The sequence below is a fragment of the Lissotriton vulgaris genome, chromosome 8, assembly GCF_964263255.1.
Source record: "Lissotriton vulgaris chromosome 8, aLisVul1.2, whole genome shotgun sequence".
Taxonomy (NCBI): domain Eukaryota; kingdom Metazoa; phylum Chordata; class Amphibia; order Caudata; family Salamandridae; genus Lissotriton; species Lissotriton vulgaris.
Window position 1 is genome coordinate 746667777 of NC_141696.1, and position 24131 is coordinate 746691907.

Sequence of the window (24131 nt, forward strand, 5' to 3'; positions counted from 1 at the left end):
GTGGTTGCCATACCAGTTCCTTACCGTGTGCCGCTCAAGGCTTATTTAAATCAAGTCCCTGATGCTGCTTCGAGGTATTTTATTCTTGGGCCACCTTTCTGGCAGTTGATGAAAAAGATCATTTGTTTCACGAGTATACTGTCACCTCGAAACCACGGGACTATAGACCATATAGAACTCTTGAAGTTCTGCTAACAGCTTGGCAACACAAAATCTGGTTTAATTGCACCCTTCCACACCCAATAACTCTGGTCCGTTTAGACCTCTTATCGATATACGGGACCAACAACAAACTTTGTTCCCGAGCAATCAAATACAGTATTGAAGAGCAATTTCAGTCCAAAAGAATCCTCCAGATTGTGTCATTCAAAAAGTAAATATTTATTTTTCTTATGTAGAAATTTGAAGTCGCAAGTTCTAAGAGATGATGCTGTGTAGTTGGCATCATCCAATGTAGCCAAACAGTCAAACAGCCAACAGCCTACCAACTACATAGGATCATCTCTCAGAACTTGTCACTTCAAATTTCTACATAAGAAAAATAAAGAATTTACTTTTGGAAATGGCACAATCTGGAGGATTATTTTGGACTGAAATTGCTCTTCAATACTGTATTTGATTGCTTGGGAACAACGTTTGTTGTTAGCTATTTCTCCTGTTTCTCACAGGAGATTGTTTTGGCATGTTAGTGGTCGTCACCTTTGTGTTCCCTAGAGCATCCATCATTATAAATTTGTTCCTTCTACCTTTATTGGTTTTGCGCAAGAAACTACCCAACCACGTTCTGCAAGCTCTTGTTGCTATACTGGACCACATGGCCCATTTTGGCTGGGTACCCCCCACACCCAACGTATCTCACTGCTTTAATCGCAGAGCTATGCATATTACATACTTCATTAAGATGTATACATTGAGCTGTTATTCAGTTCATGTTGTGCAACTTCCAGGTGGGACCACCTGGAGCTGCTGCACAACCACCTGCACAAGGTGGTGTGACCACCAGTCCTTTGACAGTTAATTCCATAATAGGCAAACGTCCTCAGAATAATGATAAACTTCCTTATTGGCTTGCCGAGAAATTTGGGCAACTCGAAGCTGTTTTTCCAAATACCACACCTGTGAAGAAGCACAGGATTTTGAGAATAAGTCTACTGAAAAATCCGGTTCCCGAATTAGCTGATTGTGAAACTTCGGGTAAAGTGTTTTCAGCTGTATATTTGATGTGTTTTGGCACCCCCTCAATGACCGTTCTCCCATCCGTGATCAAGCATGTTCAGGAGGAACATGGGGCCGAAGCGGCCCTGTAGTTGGGAATGAGACTTTTGGGGGTGTTTGACATTGTTTGCGAAATGATCCTTGCTAATGTTAAGGATAATGCTGTATGCTTACAACGCTTGGAGGCTGGGGCAGACGCAGACAAGTAATTCAAATTGCCAAAGATTATTCCTAAAGTTTATAAATCCATAGGGTGCAATAGTCTGGGAAATAAACTGTTTACTCAACCACAACCACAAACTCACACTCAAACTCAAAGTCAAGGCCAACAAAAGGCCCATAATGATAAAGATGGGCGCCTGTTCTTTCTTAAAAGGAACTGGAGAAATAAAAAACAGGGGCAGCAACAACAGAAGCAGGGTGGCCTGCTGGTTCATGGACATCTGAGTCTTCTGAGCGTACTTATGACTTGCACGATCGCATGAAAATTAGGACTCCTGATAGATTTCAAGTCCATGATCAGCACTCTCCTCATTCTTTACCGGACACAACGGGCTCTAAAGTCGGTGGTGGAGAACGCCAGGATTGTGGCAAAGGTCAGCCCACACAACAGAGACGAGATCAACCTCGACAGTTTGACGATAAAGCCAAACAAGAGGATCTGCCTCGTATTAGACCGCCATATCAGAAGAAGAAAGTTGCAGCTTTAACAGCGAACTATGCCTCAGATAGTGAGAACGCATCTTCTAGACCGGACTTCGGTGGTGACTCTGCTCGACAGTGCAGCAGAGATTACCATAGTGTGGGAGGCACTGCGTACCTGTCTGGCAGCAAGAGCAACTAATACATTCATTACAGTAGAGACAGCAGCTACACGAGTTGCCCCCCCTATAGACTCTATGAAACATTCATCCAAATTGAAGGTGATATATAGCTGTAACTACTCAAAATATCGAGTAAAAAATATCGACTTACATAAATATCGACTTCAAAATATAGAATGGACAAAATATCGAATGGACAGAATATAGTCAAAAACAAAATCAAATTTAAGGTAAGTAATTCAATATCGAATTTCATAAAAATAGAAAGTCAAAATATCGAAGTATATAATATAGGTATTAAATATATCAAATTTTTAATAATATTGAATATTTTAAAGTGTTTTGTATGTTAGTATATGTGTGAAAAGTGTATATTTATTTTATAATTTATTTTAAGCAATTAATTTTATGTTATTTAATTTTTGCGTAATTTAATTCTGTAGTGGGTTGTGGGTTTATAGGGGAATAGGGTGGGAAGTAATTTAAATATAATTAATTGAATATTAAAATTTATTTATTGGCATTTATTTTGGATTAATTGTTAATACATTTTTATTTGGTAATTAATTAAATTTTAATTGGCAATTAATTTTACTTAATTGATTAATTGATAATTATGTGAATTTTATTAATTTATTTTCTGTAGCGGGTTGTGAGTTTATAGGGGAATAGGGTGGGAAGTAATTTAATTATAATTATTTAAATATTTTAATTTATTTATTGGTATTTATCTTAAATTAATTGTTAATTAATTTGTACTTGGTAATTCATTACATTTTAATTGGTAATACATTTTTATTAGTTGATTAATTGATAATTATGTTAAATTTATACATTTATTTCCCGTAGCAGGTTGTGGGTTTATAGGGGAATAGGGTGGGAAGTAATTTAAATGTCAATAATTAAATATTTTAATGTATTTATTGGTATTTATTTTGAATTAATTGTTAATTAATTTTTAATTGCTAATTGTTAATTGTTAATCAATTTGTATTAATAGGAAATGAATTTTTATAATTAATTTGTATTTGTATTTTTAATTGATTAATTATTATATTATACTAAATTGGTAATTACTTTAAATGATTTTTTTATTGGTATTAATATTTAATTGTTTTAAAATAATATATGAAGTATTTACTTTCCCTACTGTTGCACTCACTGGAGTGGGAATAGTAATTTTCACCCCTACACTATCCAACGCTTTCCCTACTGTTGAACTGTCTGGATTGGGAATAGTAATTTTTACCCCTACGCTATCCAACGCTTTCCCTACTGTTTCACTCACTGGAGTGGTAATAGTAAATTTTACTCTCCCGCTATCCTACGATAAAAATATTGTATATTTTTTATTAATATTATGTTAATATATATATATATATATTTTGAAAAATATATATTTTTTTTATAACTTACATTAATTATTTTATAATTTTAAGGTTATTTAACTATTTTAAATAAGTATATTTTATTTAATTTTTATTTAATATTTCATTAATTTTAAACTATTTTTAAGACATTTACAAAAATTCGATATTTTGACGAACTATTTTTTTAAACGATATTTTTGATTCGATATTTTTGTACTTACCTGTTTGTAGATAGGAATTCAATATTTTTGTATTCGATATTTTATCCTTGATATTTGTGTAATTCTATATTAGTGTAATCGATATTATTTCAGTGATCCAAATATATAATACAATCACACCGGTTTTCTGGGAAAATCTTACCTCTTCATATGACATTTTGTTAGCAGAGGCAGGTTGGCCACCTCCATTTGTGCTAGCCATTCCTTTACATGTTCCTGAGGAACATAGCACAGACCATGATGCGTTCTCGTATGTTGATGATATTTATCTGACGGACGATGAATTGATGCAACATCTTGTCCATGTCGACCGCATTATTTTGTCGTTTGCCGACTATAGATATAAATTCAATTTCGTTAAATCACACATCGCACGTTTTGCTGTGCTCTTTTTGGGCTACGAGCTCAACAATGAAGGTACTGGGTTAGGCCCCAATTTCTGGAGAAATGTGCAGTGTTGCGACCTCCTTCTACACTGAAAAGCTTCAGTCTCTGCTGGGATTTTTGAATTTTGGGTGGCCATACTTTCCTGATTATGCCCAGCGTATCAAACAGCTTTATGCGTTGATACAACTTATGTTTTCTTCGGCCAGCTGGCTTCCAGAACATACCTCGATTCTGCAATCTTTGCAATCAGATTTGCTTGCTAGTTGATAAGTAACAATGCCATGAACCTGGTGATACGTATAGTACCGGGGACGGTGAGTTTCACTTACTTGACTTTCAATGAGGAGGACACAGTACCTATTGCTTACAAATCACATTTATAAACATCGGCTGAAATGCAGTTTTCCCATACTGAAAAAGTTTTGACAGAGGTACATATGCCGATTCAGAAAGAACGCTCTCTGGCGCAAGGTAAAAGCATTTTTATGGTCACGCCTCTTCCTGCTTTAGAAGCAGTGACTAAGGAGAGTGTACCAAACTCTAAGGCTTTACATACCCGTTAGATTCAATGGGCTGCATCTTTGACATCTTTGACATTGGCTGATGTCAAGTTTATTTCTGATGCTGCTCTTCAGACACAGGAGTTCTTACAGTATGAACATGTTCATCCTCCTCTTCTGTCCTTTCTTCCTATGAATGAATACAAATGTATAATCTATACTGATGGATCGGCTAAACTGCCGTTTGGTTCTAAACATGCTTATTCAGCTGATTGCGCTATTTTGGCTGGTACAATTGTCAATGGGAAATGAAAATCTTCCATAGTGCTTACACAGGCGCTTAGGGACTGTACAGCACAATTGTCGGAGCTGCGTGTTCTTGCTGCTAAGTTTGCTGATCCTAATCTTATTGTATGCAATTCTTACTACTGTGCCCACTCTTTTAATGACGACTTATTCTTTTGGTCCTAAAATGACTTTAGAGACTCTAAAGGCAGTGCAATAAAGCATTAAATGCTTTGGGTTCAAGTGGCCGAACTTAAAAACTTCTCACACTTCATACTCTTGGCCATCAGTGTGTGGGAGTACATGCTGTTGGTAATACTTTGGTTGATAAAGCCGCCAAATCTGCAGTACACACGTGTTCCGTAGCAGCAGTTACAAGGTGCATGACTAAGAATGATAATGGCATTTTGACAGCTATTGCTGCTACGAAGGATGGAATTGCAGATGCTACGAAGGATTGGGATTGCAGATGCAGGACTTCCCTTCTAAGTATTCTTATCATTTATCTCCCGATCAAGTTCCTTATCCTAAAATTCCAAATGTTGAGGATCGGCTGATTTCCAACATGGAAAACAAACCTGCTTTTCTCATTGTAGGACATGAAGGCATGGCTTCTGCCCATGCCGGAGTGTCTGCGAGAGTTTCTATTTTACAGCAATGTTACTGGTGGAGTGGTTTATATAAACAGACCAGTAATTATGTACTTTTGTATGACATTTGTCAACAAATTAAGCCATCTATGGTCTCACGCCCACCACAAACACAACTGTGTTTATCCAATCAGCCATTTGGCCTCTGTGTATCTTGATCATTGCAGTCTGTTCTCCTCTGATACTGTATATAAATATATCTTGGTTGCAATTGATTTGTGCACTAGATTATTTTGAGTTTGGCCACAACGCAGTGCTGACGCTCTAAAAGTCACTAGAGGTTTGGGTGTCTTTGTCGGGATGTTTGCCTTTGGCACCTTCCATTCTGACCCAAGGTCCAGCTTTCGCCTCTAAGGTGTACAAGGAAGCAATGATGTCAATGGGGGTGAGGTACAGTTTTCATTTCAATCTAGGCCTGAGGGCAATTCAATAGTGGGGCGAATGAACCGTGACTTAAAGCAGTCTTTGACAGCTTGGCTCTTAGATATCGGCAGGAACTGGCTGGCCCACTTGTATGGGGTTCAACGTGTACTAAATAATCTCCATAGAAGATCTCTGGGTGGGGGAACCCCATGCGAAATGCTCTTTGGCATTACAATGTTTGTGCCTGACCTTGATGGTCTAGATCAGGGGTACTCATAGTACGGCCCGCGGGCCGCTGGCGGCCCGGCAAGCCTTCCCTGGCGGCCCGCAGACCTTGCAGACATCGTACCCAAGTTTTTTTTTTTTTAAAGGGTGTCTGCAACCAGAGATCGACTCAGAGACTCTGTTGCTCTGTGGAAGCCGGGCGATTATCGCCATAGTCAGAGTGGGGCTGCAGGGGCGCTGAGAGGTGAAAAAAGCCTCATTAACATGCAAAAGGTCATACCTGTGAAGTGCTCGGGTGGTGCTGTGTGTGTGCGCCTGGAAGCTGTCACATTTCCATTTTCCATTGTCTTCATTAATAGCAAATCATCACAAAGGTACATATGACAGGAGTCGGGCTGTATGCACTGTAGGTACACTACATCTCCCATAAAGAGTAGGGAAAAAAGGGGCATTGTGCACTCTCCCATATGATTATGCGCAGGTCAGGTGAGAGGGCAGATTTAAACCAGCAGCTGTAGTCACTTGTTGCTTGGCTTTCAGCGTTTCTCGTGTTCTGCCCAGCTGTCCTTTTTGTGATATCCTGTGATATCCTGCTTCTGCTTTCGTGGATCTTGGATGTTGGAATTTAGCTTCTTTTGTGAACTTCATCATTAACCCCCTTTGCTCGTCCCTGCTCCTTTGGATATTTTGTTTCAGCGGTCAATCCAGTATTACCCTTCGACGTGCCTTCCCTATTCCTCCCGTATCCTCCCTCCCCGCGCGTGTATGGAACTCAAGAAGATTTCCGTTATCATATCTGTTCAGCATTTGTCAGTTTCAGGACACTTTCAGGAAGTGCGTGTCATTTTTTTATTTTGGTCGACTACCTCCACTGGGAGCGATTATGCATCCCCGTTAATCAGTGCAAGCCATCAACGATTAGCGGGGAACACCCCGCCTTCCTGGATTACTCTCTGATTTGCAGACTAGTCCAGGCCAGATTTTGGTTTAGCATTATTGAGGATTTTTTCAACTATTTTCAACACGCAACTTTGCGCATATACTCGGACATTCGAGTTTATCTTATTTTTTGTTTACGCATTCTTCTTCCTTCATAATCCTATCGCAGGAGCGCTCACACACCTTCCTTTTCCCTGAACAACTTGTGCACCTACTGGCCTTTATTACCAGCTTTATTTATTTGCTTTCCACGATATTGTGAAGGAAGACTTATGCAACTTTTATTCTCAAGAAACCATCCTACACATTCCTGCCTGGGGCTTGCTACAAGTAAGCGTGGAAGTGTGCACAATTGCTAAATTAGCTGTATATGTTCATTAAAATATTAGTACCATTAATTTAGATATATTTTGTTGTTTCCTTTTATATTTTAGCTTGCACAGTCCTGGGAAGCAGCCTCCTCCTTGCTGACTGTCATTGGGACTTCTTTGATGGTTTTTCTTGGTCCCTTCATTTTTCAGAGATACAGCTTCTTATAGTGTATTTCAAAAACTTCAAACTAGGAGACTGTGTGTCTGGGAAAGGGGGGGACATTCTCTTCGCTCCTGGGGAACTGTTAATGATATTGACCAAGCATATATATATATGTATCTTTTTACCATCCATTCAGGTAAAAAAATATACACATGTAGCTCCGCTGCAGACATTCTTAAAAAAATCAGCAAATAAAAGAAATGCCAAAAGGGGTGGAAATTGTTGGAGCTCGGGAGGGGGGGTGTGGGCGGCGGAGACAGGGTGAGGTGACAGAGGGAGGGAGACCTTGGAGTGAGGGAGTGGGAAGGAGAGAGAGGGAGACAGAGGGAACACAGGAGAGGGAAGGAGAGAGAGGGAGACCTCAGAGTGAGGGAGACAGAGGGGAACCTCAGAGTGAGGGAGACCTCAAAGTGAGGGAGAGGGAAGGAGAGCGAGGGAGACAGAGGGAAGGAGAGAGAGGGAGACAGAGGGAACAAGGGAGAGGGAAGGAGAGAGACGGAGACAGTGTGAGGGAAAGGGAAATGGAGTGAGGGAAATAGAGTGAGGGAAAGGGAAATAGAGTGAGGGAAAGGGAAATAGACAGGGGGAGACAGAGAGAGAGAGGGTGAGACAGTCAGAGTGAGTGAGACAGAGGAAGAGAGGGAGTGAGACAGTCAGAGTGAGGGAGAGATGGAGTGAGAGGGAGTAAGAGAGTCAGAGTGAGTGAGACAGAGGGAGACAGAGAGACCGAGGGAAAGAGAGGGAGGGAGAAAGAGGGAGGGAGACATAGAGAGAGAGAGGTATGTATGCCGTGTCTGGTGGCTCAGTGGATGAAGGCGTCCGCTGCAGGGACCTGTGATCAACCTCATGGTCACAGTTTTTTTTGTTGCTCTAGCCGGCCCCCTTCCCCATTGACCCCGCCCCCACCGGTGCGGCCCTCAGACACAAACCACACTGTAAATTTGGCCCCAGAGAGAAAGTTTGTGAATACCCATGGTCTAGATGTTGTGGGGGCTGCTGCAACGTTTGACGTAGATAAATATTCTACTATGTTACAGGACCTACAAAAGACCAGTGACAGCTACGCAACTGAACATTTGCCCTCTTCCAATGATGCAGCACTGCTGATTCAGGTAGCCAGCTGGCTTCGTAAGATTGGAGCTCTGGTAGGAGAAAAGCTGGAGAACATAAATGAATTTGGTCCCTTATTGTGCACCGGTTCCAGTTTTTGTATTGAAGGGTACTCGTACAGTCATTTGACCACCTTTACCTGGTTGCAAAGACGACAGATACATCTCAGTGGACAATGTCAATTTACACTGTCCGTGGATTCTGAATAGTGTCACGCCTGCAGTTTTGTGCAACTCAATTTCATTCTCTTCCACTGATGCCTGTATGGTTGAGGGAGTGATAGACACTACCATTGACCTTTCACCTGTCCTGCCTCCATCTTCCAATGCAGACATCGAGTATACTTACCCTACAGATGAGTCTACTAGTGAGTTGCCGATCAGTCCTTGACATTTTCATGCTGACCCAGCACTATCATCTCTAATTAACAGAACTGCAAGCAGTTACTTTGGAGATCATGCCAGCTTATCTTCTGACTCATCCTCCTCGTCTTCCACTTTAACCCTTCCACCTACAAAATTGTGTTTTTTATCTCTTGGTACCAGAAGACTTCATTAGTCCCATCCTGGAACAGCATCTGGTTGGTATTTATCCTGATTTTCCTCTTCATGTTGATTGGATTTGTGACAGTGTTTTCCTTACTGATCAATGGTCTTTATTTCCCAGAACGCTCTGCTGTGAACTTGATTGACAGAGTTCTGGCACCTCACACATCATCCTATATCATGAAACAAGACCAAGCTCTTGTTAACATCTCATCTTTCCCAGTTGCAGATGGCATTATATGGAATAAAGTAGCTTTTGAAGTCCATGGCCCGACGAGGTCCTTAAGAAACCGTATGTATTTTGTGTCTCCTTAGGAGATGTGGTAACACAGGACATACATTCTGATGATTGGGATGTGCAAGCTGTACATTCAATGTTTTCTGATTTGAAATATTATGCTACTTTTGAGCCGAAAATTTGTATTTAAATTCTGCTAATGATGCTGATTTATTCTGTTATCAACATTAAGGGCATCATTACTTATACAAAACAAGCACATTTCGATCTATCTTTCATTACACTCAACAGGAACATTGTCCGACTCTCATACTAGGGAATTCTAAAACACTTCTGGATAGGTTTGCTTATTTTATAGGTTACAACACGTCTAATCCAGAATCCCATTTTTTTAATTGCATTCATCATTGCAGCCCAAATGTATTTATGCCCATACTAAATTTATCTATTCCACTTCATTTGGAACTGAAGGGACCAAACAAGGTTATGAACACTGGAAGGATACTTTGATTTAAAATAAATTTGAGGCACTAAAGCTTGGCAGGTTCAGGGCACTGAAGCTCTGGATTGTGCCAGCCTGATTCCAACTCAAATTTTATTTTTAAATGATACAGTATACCAGACCTCTTGTTTCAGCTTGGAGACTGCTAAAAATGTTAATATCCCATCCATCCCCTCCTTAGCAGAATATGACAATTGGCGCACACAAACTAATTATAAGATCAATGTATTACAAGCTTTATTTCGCAATTACACTTTTAATATTTCTGAAATTGACCAATCCAGTTGGTTGGTCTGGCCAACAAGTTCAAATGCATGCCAACTGCGTTTTATAATGTAACTCCTGGTTTCACGCAGACTAGACTGGATCCTCGTTTTCCAAAGTCAAATACAGTCACGATGTACTCAGTGGGTAAATTGTGCCAACAGTGGTTGGAACATTCTACTCTGTTGTCAGTGAAACAACACATATCACTCTTATCGAGCAACATTAATTTGGCTGATTTTATCTTAGGTCCTAGAGCCCCTAGAAATATGAAATTTCTCTATGTAGCTTACAATGATATTTTGAAACTTTCGCAGGCAGAAACAGCTTTATTCAAGCCAGAGAAGGGGATTAAGGCTATTATGCCCGCACCGGTGACCAAGTTCCTGAAGTATACATAAGTGTGGGTGCAGACAGTCTGGGATAGAATCCCCTAGATCCCAAAGTTAGAAAACAAAAAATTTTTGTTTTGCAAATCAAATTGCACAAGATGACCCTGCACACCTCAACAATTAGTAATACAGTATAAATGCTTGTTATGTATATATTCACAAAAAATCCAATTGTTCTCCCAAGAATATCCAAAGTCAGATTTCTTCTTTAAGCAATCCTTTTATTCACAGTTGAAGATTAAAACCAATAGCCAACGTTTTTCGTCCGTGACCGGACTTCTTCAGGGCTTAAATTAAATATTTCTGTATGGCACAGCTTCAGATTGGTCTTCACACTTGTATTTCAAAATTAGTTTTCAATAAAAAAGGAGATCATGTGTTAAAGATGTGCCAAAGGTCCAAATTTTTCAATGAAAGTAAAGCAATGCAGTAAGTGCCGTAAGTGAGAAACCGGAGTCTCGTAGTTTGTGCGTTTTGTGCGGTAGTTCTGAGGTTCCGTGACAATTAAAGTGGTGTTTTCGACTCGCTCGAATATGGACGAGTTTGGTATCTATGAACCGCAAATGACGAGTTTAGTGGGTGTACGCGTTTTCGCTACGCTAACCTGAACCGTTCATCTTGTTCGTGGGTTTCTTCATCTGAACCCACGGGTTCCATTTTAGATACGGCATCCATTTTGTCTCTTGCCCTCAAGTAGCCAGCGAACGGACGCTGTCCGCTTCGTGACCCTGGGATTCCCAAGCTCTTGCGGAAGACATGTGTTCCTTTGAGGGTGTCTTTATGACGAGGGGGATGACATTGCAGAGGCAGATGGCCTCGCTAGAGGCTCATCTTGCCGTGCCGGTCTATTGTTTCAGCCGTGCATTCATTAGGCACGTCTCCTTTGATCCTGCAATCGTGTTTCCGACATCACCCCCCTTACACTCTTTTCAATCTGTTGACTATCTTTGTCTTCCTTTGCACCTGTTTCTGTCTTCTACTTTAACTTGTTTACAGCCGGAATGGAATGCACTCATGGTGGGATAATGTACTTTTACAGTTGGGAACCGGCGATGCTACTGTAATTATGTTCCGGGACCCTGAATACATGAAAGTGACCCTTTTGAACTTTACTGTGGGAACTGAGTCGTAACCTTTTGTTTGCCATGTTGTTCTATGACGAAAAAGTGTATAAAAGGAGCGATCCACAATTGCAATTTGAAGCAGTCTCCCAGAACCTACATACGTTGTACTTCTTGTGACTTCGGTGTTCCCTGCAGTAAATAAACCTCGATCTTTGACGCCGAAGGAAGTGTCCCATGTCTCTGTCATTTGTACGCCGGAACAGGTAACCCACGAAGGTTTCAGGTGTTGTCCCCTGGCACCGCTGGGCCTTAGAAAAGCCCAGTCCTTCAGTTGGCGCCCATGTGGGGCGACATCAGCGGTACCGGTCCAAAGCCCGACGATCGTGAGGAATTTCGTGTGAAATCTCCGAGGGAAGGCGCACCCCGCTTCTTCGATCCTGTTGTCGAAACAAGTGGCCCGAAGACTTTTCCCGCGAAGATCCCCTGCCTCCTGACGGCTGCGACGGACTGATGCCCTGACTGTCGACCTGTTTTGGCGCCTGGCGTAGACCTTTGTACAGCGAGACGATTGACGGGCCTTCCTGGTGACGCCATTGTTCTTTCAGTTAAGTATTTGTGGGTCGCTCCCAAAGTCCTTAGTTGTTGATGGTGCTTAGTTGTTGCATGGTTCCATTGCATTTGTGGTTCTTCGTACTTTGTTCTTAGTTGCTCTATTTGACGATTGCAACCGCCAAAGACCAAGGGTCTTGCATTTTTGTGAGGATATCGTAAATCGATAACCCTTGAAGTTTGTGAAACTCGGTTAGTGTGCACGATGCCTGGCTGTAGTACTTTGTTTAGTTGCTTTAAGGGTTGTGGTGCGGATTCCCGATTGGTGGACTCATGTCCGATACCTCCAGTTGGAACTATGGTCTATGATTTATATAGTCGCCATGGTGTGGGTCCTATCATATTTAATGATTGCTGGGTCCGCTACACTAAAGATGATGGTGTCCTTAGCTGGCCACCTCATGGTAGTTTCGAAACAGCAATTTTGGATAATCTAGAAGCAAAATTGTTTAAAAAGAAAGCAAGGCCAGCCATGTTCGATTCCTTTCGGTTATGGCGTAAAGAAGCCAAGCAGAAAGAAATCAAACAGCTTAAACGTAATAAGAGGGAAGGTATCATTACGACGATGAGAAATGCAGAGCAGTTTCAGCGAGACAAAGACGAGAAGGAAAAGGAAGTTTTTGATTGATTACAACGTATGGCGGTGGATAAGTTTTATCCCGCTCTACCATCGAGTACTGATAAGAAGGGAGAGGAAGCAGTAGAGGACCCTTTGTTGTCCTACCTACTGAAGTCGCCACCTCCATATGCGCAGGATACTACAGTTCCTGTGGTTCCCCCTGTTCCTCAACCTGTCGTTCCGGCAGCTGCTGGTCAGCCTGTCGCCGGCCCTGTTCTTGCGAATCCTCTTGTTCCTGTTCCTCTACCTGCTCCTGTTCCTACTGCTCCACTGCCTATACCTTCTCAACTTGCTGTTCCTGCCACTTCTGCTCTTGTGGCTACTCCTACCGCTCCTACTGCTCCTGTATTTAGTCCTCATGTTGTTGCCCCTGTCCTTTTCTCCTCTTCTCCGTCTGTTCGAAGACGCATTCCTAATGCTGTTGCTAATCTTTACTCTCCTTTTGGACCGCTTCTTGGGTCCGATGTTTCTGATGTTCCCCAACGCCAAAGCCAACTTCCTGGTGGTAGGGAACGTGAGACGTTAATTCGGATGGCGCGTAATTGGATTAGGTATCCCCTTAAAAATCCCCCGCGCATAATTTTTGAGACCTTTTCGCAATTCAATTAGCCCACTCAGAGATTTGTGTTTGACGAAATGTGCAAATTTTTACGTGAAGCGATATCAAATGATGAAGTAAACGAAGTACCGATTGACATAACTGAACTTCAGCTTCAGTTCTCGAGTGGTATGATTGTGGGTAGCAATGTTCGACGTGATATAGAACATCTTCTATCCTTTCGTCCCACTGTAATACCTCGAGCATTGTTTAAAGACGAATCTGAGGAGTGGATGGCAACGCCTGGTCAGTATCCCATGCGAGAAGTTCCCCCAGTGTGGATGCCAGGTGATGCTACTGCTGTTCCTATTATCCCGCCACACTTCCAGAGAGTGTGGATACACCTCCCATGGAAGCGATCGGAAGTTTTGCAGGTTAAGCAATCTTTGCCTGACCCCTGCAAAAATCCTGCAGGATACTATAAAGAGTTGTCCCAATTAGTGGATGCTACGATCATGAATCTTGCCGACATCGACATGTTGTTCGGCAACGTAGTACCTCAACCGGTTTGGGAGAAAATACGTCACGAAGATCACACAGCTGAGTTAGGCGGTGATTGGGCTGCGCTTACAGCGGCTGATGGATTGCAGGTTGGTGGGGCTAAGCCTGAGCAGTTAATTATGGCTTTGCCTCAAAGAATCATTACCTTAATGAAGACACTTATGCCAGCCATGAAAGTTAATTGCGTGTAAGCAAAAGAAGGAAGAGAGTGTCTCCGATTTCTTTAAGAGATTTGAGGAGGCATTCATCGATCATAGCGGTCAAGATATGAGCACCGAGGGAGGTCAGAGGCTGTTCGTAGACAAATTTGTAGCGAATTTGTTGCCTGACCTTAGCAACAAATTGAAAAATTCTGAGAGTTCGTGGGCCGTTTCTACCTCCGCTCAGATATTGGCCACGGCTCAGTATTACGAAAATAGGGAGAAGGAGGAAAATGATCGTGCGGATAAAAAGACGAAAGATCTCAAAACGAACGTTCTGTTACAACAAGCGTATCCTCCGCGCTCAAATCAGAATGATTCTCAGCAGCAGAATAGATCGCAATCCGCTAGGTCACAGTCGCGGAACGACTCTTCTAGGCAGAGATCTATGCTCGGATACAATCAATGCGCATATTGTAGAGGTGAGGGTCATTTGAAGTTTGATTGTCCGGTATTGCGCGACCGAAATAATGGTGGTTTATCTAGAGGAGGTCGTAGTGGTCCTCAGCAGGCCTCGCGAGGTAGAGGTCGTGGTGTTACTCAGAATCAAAATGAACGTTCTGATAATTCATCTGATTCTAATAATTGCTTTGATCAGCGTGGTTCATCGTCAGGTAGATCTGCACAGTATCATGTGGTTGATTTTTATATCGATAGTGATACTGATGACGGTAACTACTAGGACAGCCACAGACAAAGGGAGGGAGTAGTATCAGTTCCGGTTGATCAGAGATGGCCTTACGTCGCAGTTGCCACATCGGGCGTAGTTGAGCATTTTCTGTTGGACACTGGTGCAGCGAAAAGTTCCATCATGCATTCGAAACTCCCTGGCGCACCTTTGTCTGGCTTAACAAATGTTTCCGTTGGATTCTCTGGTGCCCCTGTTAGCAATCCGGTTTCTAGCCCTTTGCCCCTTACAATTGGGCCATGTGAGCTGAAGGCTCCTTTGATTTTGACTACTGGTTGCGGTGAAAATCTTTTGGGCCTGGATTTGCTGAAACGGTTATATGTGACTTTGTACTGTTCTCCTGCGGGGGTGGAGCTCACTTTGGGTCAGGGAGTGATCTCTCCCATGTATTTGTCATCTGATAAGCTCCCACCGGAATTGAGTTCTCTTCCTGCATCTTTGTGGGCAACAGGTCCCAATGACGTGGGCCTGCTTGACATCTCTCCTTATGTTGTTCAACTGAAATCGAATGTGCGATTGCCACGTAGTCCCCAGTATCGTATCTCCCTTGATGGTGAACAAGCATTGTTAGCGATCATCTATGACTTGATCGAGAAAGATGTTATCGAAGTGACTCTGGGAAACGTGTGTAATAGTCCTGTGTTACCTATCTTAAAACGCACTGATCCATCCAAGCCTCCTGTTTATCGTTTTGTTATTGATTTACGGGAGGTGAACAAAATTGTGATTCCGCAATTTCCTGTGGTGCCCGACATTACGGCCTTACTGACTCTGATTCCAGCCTCTGCTTCTTGGTTCTCAGTGATCGATCTGAAGAATGCTTTCTTTAGCATTCCGATTGCTGAGGAAAGCAGAGATCTATTCGGCTTCTCATTAGGAGGTCGCAGCTTTAGGTTTAAACGCGCTCCTCAGAGCTACTGTGAGAGTCCATCGATATACAGCCAAGCTCTGAAGAGTCAACTTGACGCGTTTGTGTTACCGGCTGGTGCGGCTTTGATTCAGTATGTGGATGACCTGCTGGTGGCTGCTGATACTGAGGATATCTGCAAAATTGCCACGGTGTCGCTGTTACAGCATCTCTGTGACTTACATCACAAGGTGTCACCTTCTAAACTGCAATATTGTTGTCAAGAAGTAACCTATCTAGGTCACTTATTGTCAAAGGAGGGAAGAAGGTTGACCCCAGAGAGAATTGCAGCGATCGCTCGAATGACTGTGCCAACAACTCAGGGTGATGTGCGTGCCTTTCTAGGTATCACGTCATACTGCAGGCAGTGGATTCCAAATTTTTCATTGCTAGCGAAACCATTGGTAGCCCTCACGTGCAAGGATGTTCCAACTCCTTTGCCATGAACGGAAGAGTGTCAGAAAAGTTTTTCTGAATTGCGTGATGCGTTGTGTTTGGCTCCTGTGTTAGGTACTCCTGACTACAGTAAGCCGTTTACACTATACGTTCACGAGAGAGAGGGTTGTGCGTTAAGTGTTTTGACGCAGCAATTTGGCGGCAAACAGCGTCCATGTGCATATTTTTCCTCGACCTTGGACCCAGTAGCTAGAGCGTTGCCGAGTTGTCTAAGAGCGACAGCGGCGGCTGCGGTGTCCATTCGGCAATCTGCAGGATTGGTCATGGATAATATGCTTACGGTGATGGTTCCGCATGCAGTTGACACTCTCTTGAATCGCACAAAAACTCAACACTTGACGAGCGCTAGGTTGTCCGGTTACGAGTTGACGCTTTTGGCAAGTCATATTCAAATAAAGCGGTGTAATGTACTAAACCCGGCGACGTTGTTGCCAACCAAAATGGAATCAGATGACGTACCACCACATGATTGCTATTTGCGAACTGAGGAAGAAACGAAGGGTCGTGTTGACCTAAAAAACACTGCATTGGCAGACCCCAATGGTACCTTGTATGTTGATGGTTCGTGTTTTAAGTTGCCGAATGGTGATGTGACAACTGCGTATGCTGTGGTAACATTGAATACGGTTGTGGAAACTGCGAGGTGGAATCAGAATTCTGCGCAGGCGGCAGAGTTGGTTGCGTTGACAAGAACGTGTGTTTTGCCGAAGGGAAAGCGAGTGAATGTGTTTACTGATAGCCAATATGCTTTTGGCGTTGCACATAGCTTTGGTCGATTGTGGCGAGAGAGAGGCTTTATGACATCGCATGGCACGAAGATCCAACACGGACATCTTGTGAACGATCTTTTGGACGCACTTACATTGCCCAAGCAGGTGGCAATTATTAAATGCAGTGCGCACCGTAAGGTGACGGATGATGTTGGTCGTGGTAATGCGTTTGCGGATGAGATTGCTAAAGAGACAGCTAGAAATCTTGCAACTAGAATGTATGTGACGAGTTCAGTAAGGTGGCCTACAGAGACTGGTATGTGTGAGGACACTGTTGAGAGTGTGAAAGCGATTCAGAATGAGGCCACCGAAACTGAAAAGACTAAGTGGAAGGAGAGCACAGGAAAGTTGGATGCACACAGATGTTGTATTGATTTGTCGGAAAATCAGAGATGGATGTTGCCGGATGCATCTGTGCTAGCTGTTGTGACTATGGCACACGGATTGTCACATATTAGCGCGAAAGGTATATGTAAGTTGCTGTCCCCTGTATGGAAGAATGATGGTTTTGCTAAGTGTGCTGAAAGGGTGGTTAAGAATTGTATGGTATGCATGATGTACAATCCCGGCAAAGGCACCCCTACACCACATGGCCATTTCGCTCCTCCTACATGTCCCTTTGATGTTATTCAACTAGACTTCATCCATATGGAGAGATGTAATAACCTGAAGTACGTTTTAGTTGTGGTTTGCGCATTCTCCAGATGGATTGAAGCCTATCCTCTCAAAGATAATACAGCTCTGTCCACAGCGAAAGTCCTACTGAAGGAATACTTTCCTCGGTATGGAATGCCACGGATTGTATGGTCTGATAACGGAAGTGAGTTTGTGGGGAGTGTGATGAAGAGTGTGTGTAAGGGCCTTGGAATTACACAAAAATTCCACAGTGCCAATCATCCCCAGTCAGCGGGTTTGGTTGAAGGGTACAATGGTACTCTAAAATTGAAACTTGCAAAGATTCAGGCTACGACTGGTTTGTCATGGCCCGATGACTTTCTCCTGGCTCTCTTGTCGACCAGGGCGACTGTACACTCTCGAGTAGGGCTTAGCCCATATGAGATTGTGTTCGGCCGTCCTGCAAACATTTGGGGGGTCCCTAGACCTAGGTCCTTCGACAGTCTTGAGTACCCAATGTTAATTGATTATCTTCATGATCTGACTGCTAAATTGAGGTTAATTCATCAACAGGTCTTTGAAGCACTGCCGGCACAGACAGAGGGTCCTGGACATCGGCTCCAACCGGGTGACTGGGTTGTCACCAGAAATTTTGGCTGGAAGCGGAATTTGGAGCCGAGATTCGTGGGACCCTACCAGGTTCTACTCGCCACGAGAACTGCAGTTCGTCTGGAGGGCCGCAAAAACTGGGTGCACGCCACCCACACAAAGAAGGTGCCAATACCTTTACCAGCGGACTCGTGGGTGAGGACCGGCATCGCCGCATCAGAAACAGAAACTCTGGTGAAATTTGTGCCGTTCAGTGATGCTCAGCCTGTAGGAGACACTTCAGTGCAATCAGATAACTTTGTTGAACCTTCATCATTGGGAAACTCAAAACTTGAACTATCATCTGACCGACAGGACTCTGTTCCGCAACCTGAACAATTGTTTAAAGAGCAGACTCGTCCCGGAAGAAGCAGATATTTTCTTCGTTCTCATACCAAAGTCCAATAAAAATCTTTTTGCTTTTCCCCTTTTTAAATTTACGTTACCCCCCTCATTATCATCTTGAACATTTTGAACGATTGTGACCTCTATTAATTCTTGAGTTCTTTTCCACGTGTGTGTTTTTCCACAGCTAGGAGATTTTGTACTACACTGTTTGTTTAAAGAACCTTACATCCGGGTTGACCGTAGGGCCGTGCGGGTACTTCCTTCTATTTAGCAGGTTCCTGACACTAGGTCGGTACTTTTGTCGATTCCTAGGAACTCCTGGGGATTGATAATCGCTACTCAGAACGAAGTGCGTCAAGAACGTTGCGAACGGTTTTAGAGGATGGAATTCTCAAAGTTGTTGGAGGTGGAGAAGACTCTAGCGCAAAGATCGGTACTACACAGGGTCGTAAAAACTGCTTTCTGTTTCAGGTGTTCCTGCTGTTTTTGACTGTTTCCATGCTATTGGTGGGTGGAGTATATTATGGAATACAATCGTTATTGCCTTCTGCTTCACCTACTTCTTCTTCTGAACTAAAATCTGTTCCCACTGTTTCTCCTCATTCCTTTCACCCTCTACCTCAACACGAACCAGTTAGACGTGCGGAATTCATGAACAACTTCTTTGTCCAACTTCTTCATCAACATCAGTTGGTGATGAATACTACCAACTGTTGGGTGTGTGGTTTAATGCCACATACCATGATAGCGGAATTCTGTACTTGGTCCTTCCTTATAGTTCCCAGGGGTCAGCTCGAGCATTCCAAACTATGTTTCATAGTGCACTAGATTCCTACCCCCATCGAGAGCCACGCACTGCAGATCATGGTCCTGGCCCGTACCACAAGCCTTTGGCAAGAGCGATTGCTGATTTAGATAGAGATATTTTAGACGCATCGCTTATCCCAGAGGAAGAGGTGCGAGCATACAGAGATCTGAGTGAGGCTGAGTATAGCATGTCAGTGGGTGATTGGCAGCTTAAAAGCTCGTCTCCGATTTGGATCGTACCCCATCTCGGTAACTTCTGTTTGAAAGGCCTTGGCTGAAGCCCGCGAGCCCAGCTCGGGAGGAGTGCCTGTACTGAAACGTATGTTTTACCAACGCCCTCTTCCCCTGTTCTTTTGACTGCCAAGGGTACATATTTTGTGTGTTACGATCGCGCATATACATGGTTGCCACGTGACTTATCAGGCACCTGTTATATTGCGAATCTGTTGCCACCGACTTTCACTGTCGGATCAGACTATCACAAGACCAGAGTTGTGAGAGTTGTTATTAGCGAAGAAGACACTGCCGGTCAAGAAGCAGGAGACTTCTTTAAGGGTTTCTTGCCGTTTTGGGGACCTATGATCAATAGCAGGAACCTGAGACAGTTGACTCGAGTGGTGGAATCAACAGTTAATATCACTGCAAGTGCCCTTGGTAATATAACAGCAGAGCTTCAGGCGGACAGGCTTATGACGTTGCAAAACCGTATGGTTTTAGACGTTGTTCTTGCAGATAGAGGTGGTGTATGTAAGGTGATCCATTCGAGTTGCTGCATTTTCATTCTTGATAACGCTCCAACTGTCTATCAAGCCATCTCGAAGTTGCATAAGATCTCCGAGTCCATACACGTGGACGTAAGTGATTGGACGCTACTAGGATGGTTTTGGGGCCTGATGTCGACGTGGGGTTGGAAAATTCTGATGATCATTGGGGTTGTTGTAGCATTTCTGTTCACGTGTTGTCTTTGTGTGCAGTGTGGTCCTGCCTTATGTGGTCTCTGTGCCACAACGTGTATAAGACGGCCACCTGTTACCAAGGAAGCAATAATGGATAGAATGATGTTGCAGCAACATCTGGATGGTCTGATGAATATCGAGATCGATTCTGATATCGACTAGTGCTTGCCTACATGAGGGCAAAAGGAGCGTCTGAGGTTCCGTTACAATTAAAGTGGTGTTTTCGACTCGACGAGTTTAGTGGGGGTACGCGTTTTCGCTACGCTAACCTGAACCGTTCATCTTGTTCGTGGGTTTCTTCATCTGAACCCACGGGTTCCATTTTAGATACGGCATCCATTTTGTGTCTTGCCCTCAAGTAGCCAGCGAACGGACGCTGTCCGCTTCGTGACCCTGCGATTCCCAAGCTCTTGCGGAAGACACGTGTTCCTTTGAGAGTGTCTTTATGACGAGGGGGATGACATTGCAGAGGCAGATGGCCTCGCTAGAGGCTCATCTTGCCGTGCCGGTCTATTGTTTCAGCCGTGCATTCATTAGGCACGTCTCCTTTGATCCTGCAATCGTGTTTCCGACATCACCCCCCTTACACTCTTTTCAATCTGTTGACTATCTTTGTCTTCCTTTGCACCTGTTTCTGTCTTCTACTTTAACTCATTTACAGCCGGAATGGAATGCACTCATGGTGGGATAATGTACTTTTACAGTTGGGAACCGGCGATGCTACTGTAATTATGTTCCGGGACCCTGAATATATGAAAGCGACCCTTTTGAACTTTACAGTGGGAACTGAGTCGTAACCTTTTGTTTGCCATGTTGTTCTATGACGAAAAAGTGTATAAAAGGAGCGATCCACAATTGCAATTTGAAGCAGTCTCCCAGAACCTACACACGTTGTACTTCTTGTGACTTCTGTGTTCCCTGCAGTAAATAAACCTCGATCTTTGACGCCGAAGGAAGTGTCCCGTGTCTCTGTCATTTGTACGCCGGAACAGGTAACCCACGAAGGTTTCAGGTGTTGTCCCCTGGCACCGCTGGGCCTTAGAAAAGGCCAGTCCTTCAGTTTGTGCGGTCGAAGACCGCACGAACTACGAGACGCCGGTTTCTTACTTACGGCACTTACTGCATTGCTTTACTTTCATTGAAAAATTTGGACCTTTGGCACATCTTTAACACATGATATCCTTTTTTATTGAAAACTAATTTTGAAATACAAGTGTGAAGACCAATCTGAAGCTGTGCCATACAGAAATATTTAATTTAAGCCCTGAAGAACTCCGGTCACAGACGAAACTCGTTGGCTATTGGTTTTAATCTTCAACTGTGAATAAAAGGATTGCTTAAAGAAGAAATCTGACTTTGGATATTCTTGGGAGAACAATCAGTTTTTTTGTGAATATATACATAACAAGCATTTATACTGTATTACTAATTGTTGAGGTGTGCAGGGTCATCTTGTGCAATTAGAAACAGCTTTATGTCGGCGTCAAATAGATCAGGCAAATTTAGAGAAAGTTCTTGCAGTGGTAGACAATAGCATTAGTACACTGCCTTCACACATTTACACCTTGGATAATAATATTTCATCTGTTGTTGATATTGTTCAGAATGATGTATCTGTGTTGTATCATGGTCAAAATCAATTAAGATCAGTAATGCAATTTGCATGGACGCTACAGACTCTCAAAATGGGTAAAGTCTTATGGGATTATTTAAATGCTTATGCTTTGTTTTCACCTTTTAATTTGACTGATAAACAGCAATTTATGTCCATGAAAGATGCTACTTACACACTAATACACATTGAACAGTTGGAGCACTTTACATTCTATGTGACGGAGAGAGACTCCGCTGTTTGGTTAACTCATGGGGTAATATCTCTCCCATTTACGTTGTTTCAATTTAAATCATGTATGCAACATTTTCCAATATGTCGCTTTGAGCCTCTGGGTAGTTTGTTTCTCCATGAATTTTGGTCCCTTCCTTTTACTTACAAATGTCCACGGGATGATAAGGAAGTTTTCCTAATAGGGGAGGACTGCAATTTCACAGTAGGACATTCCCTGATTTGTAAACATGTTAAGTTGCACGGTGCTTGTAATGTATCTGCACCTAATTTTGCTTGTTTTTTTAAAGGAACTCCTGGACCATCAAGTTTTCCCCGCTTTTACATTGCTTACAAAGGCAGTTATCTTATTCTGAACAACCATGACTGCTGTGGTTTATGGGCAGGGAACCTGTAAAGTAACAGTTTCACAACGTGTTACTTGTTGTAGCCATGTGCTTTTTCCACACCTGCATGGGAAAGTAAATAGTTTAATTTGGCCTTCCATTCCTACTTTGAAAACAGATTTCAAAAAATTGAGCAGGCTCAAAGTGCTATTGTTTCAACAGGAAGTGGCCCTCACTTCAGCTCGAGAGACCTTCGAGTTGCAGTTGGCTAGAATATCTAGCGCAATTTAGTCCCTTCTGAACACTAACTTCCCACTTCATTTTGGGGAGCTTATACATCTAATATTCAAGGCATCTGACAGCAAAGGCTTTGCTCATTTTTTTAAGAATGTGGGAGCCGGCCTTGTGACATCTTTTCAGACAATATTTGGAGTAATACCAGCTTTTATTCATTCTATCTTTTTTAGCGTCTTCAGAGGGTTTCCTATGTTACTGGTGCTTGCAGGTGGAATACTGATCCTTCTGTTACGCAATGGTTGCTCAGCTTGTGGTAACGCACAGACCAGGCCAATTGCAACTGTACCATGGCCGAGTGCAACAAATTTTTGGATGCTTGCGATTAGCGACACTTAGTGTGCGTTATGGATTGACTTTTCCCTTTGCCTACTTCACTTGCATGCAACCTGTGTTCGACTGTCAGCGGTGCCCTTTCTATTTGACTTTGGGTTTATGCCTCTCCAATACGTCATGTACAGTACCGGATTTTCACCAGTTAATGAGTCCCTTAGAGGCCCTTGAACAGGTTTGTTCTGGGAATTGTAACATGGCGCGTACTGCTGCACTAGGGATCTTGGCTGAATGGGATATCTGTGCGGTTGCACAGAAGGTCCTACAACAAAGTTTTATTGAATATCATGCTAGTTGTCCAAATATGCTCTCGGAAGCATCACAGTACAAAGAGCATGTCTGTTCCTTTGACCTACTTAATTGGATGGCATCCCTTTTTTCTACTAATGATAGGGATGACCTTTTGGAATAAATGGTATTCTTAAGTTCACTTGCTTTTATGGATTTTCTACCTACTTCTTAATACAATTTCTCATGAACCCAACATTTTTTTAAATTGGTTTTTACAAAATTATTCCCCACAATTTGGTTTTTCACAAGTGCTTCTGGACTCTGCTTAACTTTGAACTCTGTTTTTGTCTTTTGTCTATCTTCTACGACCTTACCAGGGGGAGGGTGTTATATTCCGTTAGGGTCACTCTCGACATTGATAAATTAGAATGAGCTCTGCTGCCTTGATGTTCCCTTTGTGCACATTACTACATGACTTTATTTTGTAAGACTCTGTTTGTGACTTTCACATGAAAACTGTCTGCATTCTGCGTTCTCTGCTGTTCCTGGAGTTTAGTCTGAACACGATGTGCAAGGTCGATAAACATGCCCCTTGTTATGCTGTTCTGGTCAGTCCCTAGCACCTAAATAAAACATGCTAAACGCAGCTGCCCTGCTGGAAAGCTTGTGCTTTGATATTACGGGGATGCATGTTGTTCACACACACTTGGAGAGAGACCTTTCCTTGGAGAAGAGCTATGTTGTTCCTATGATA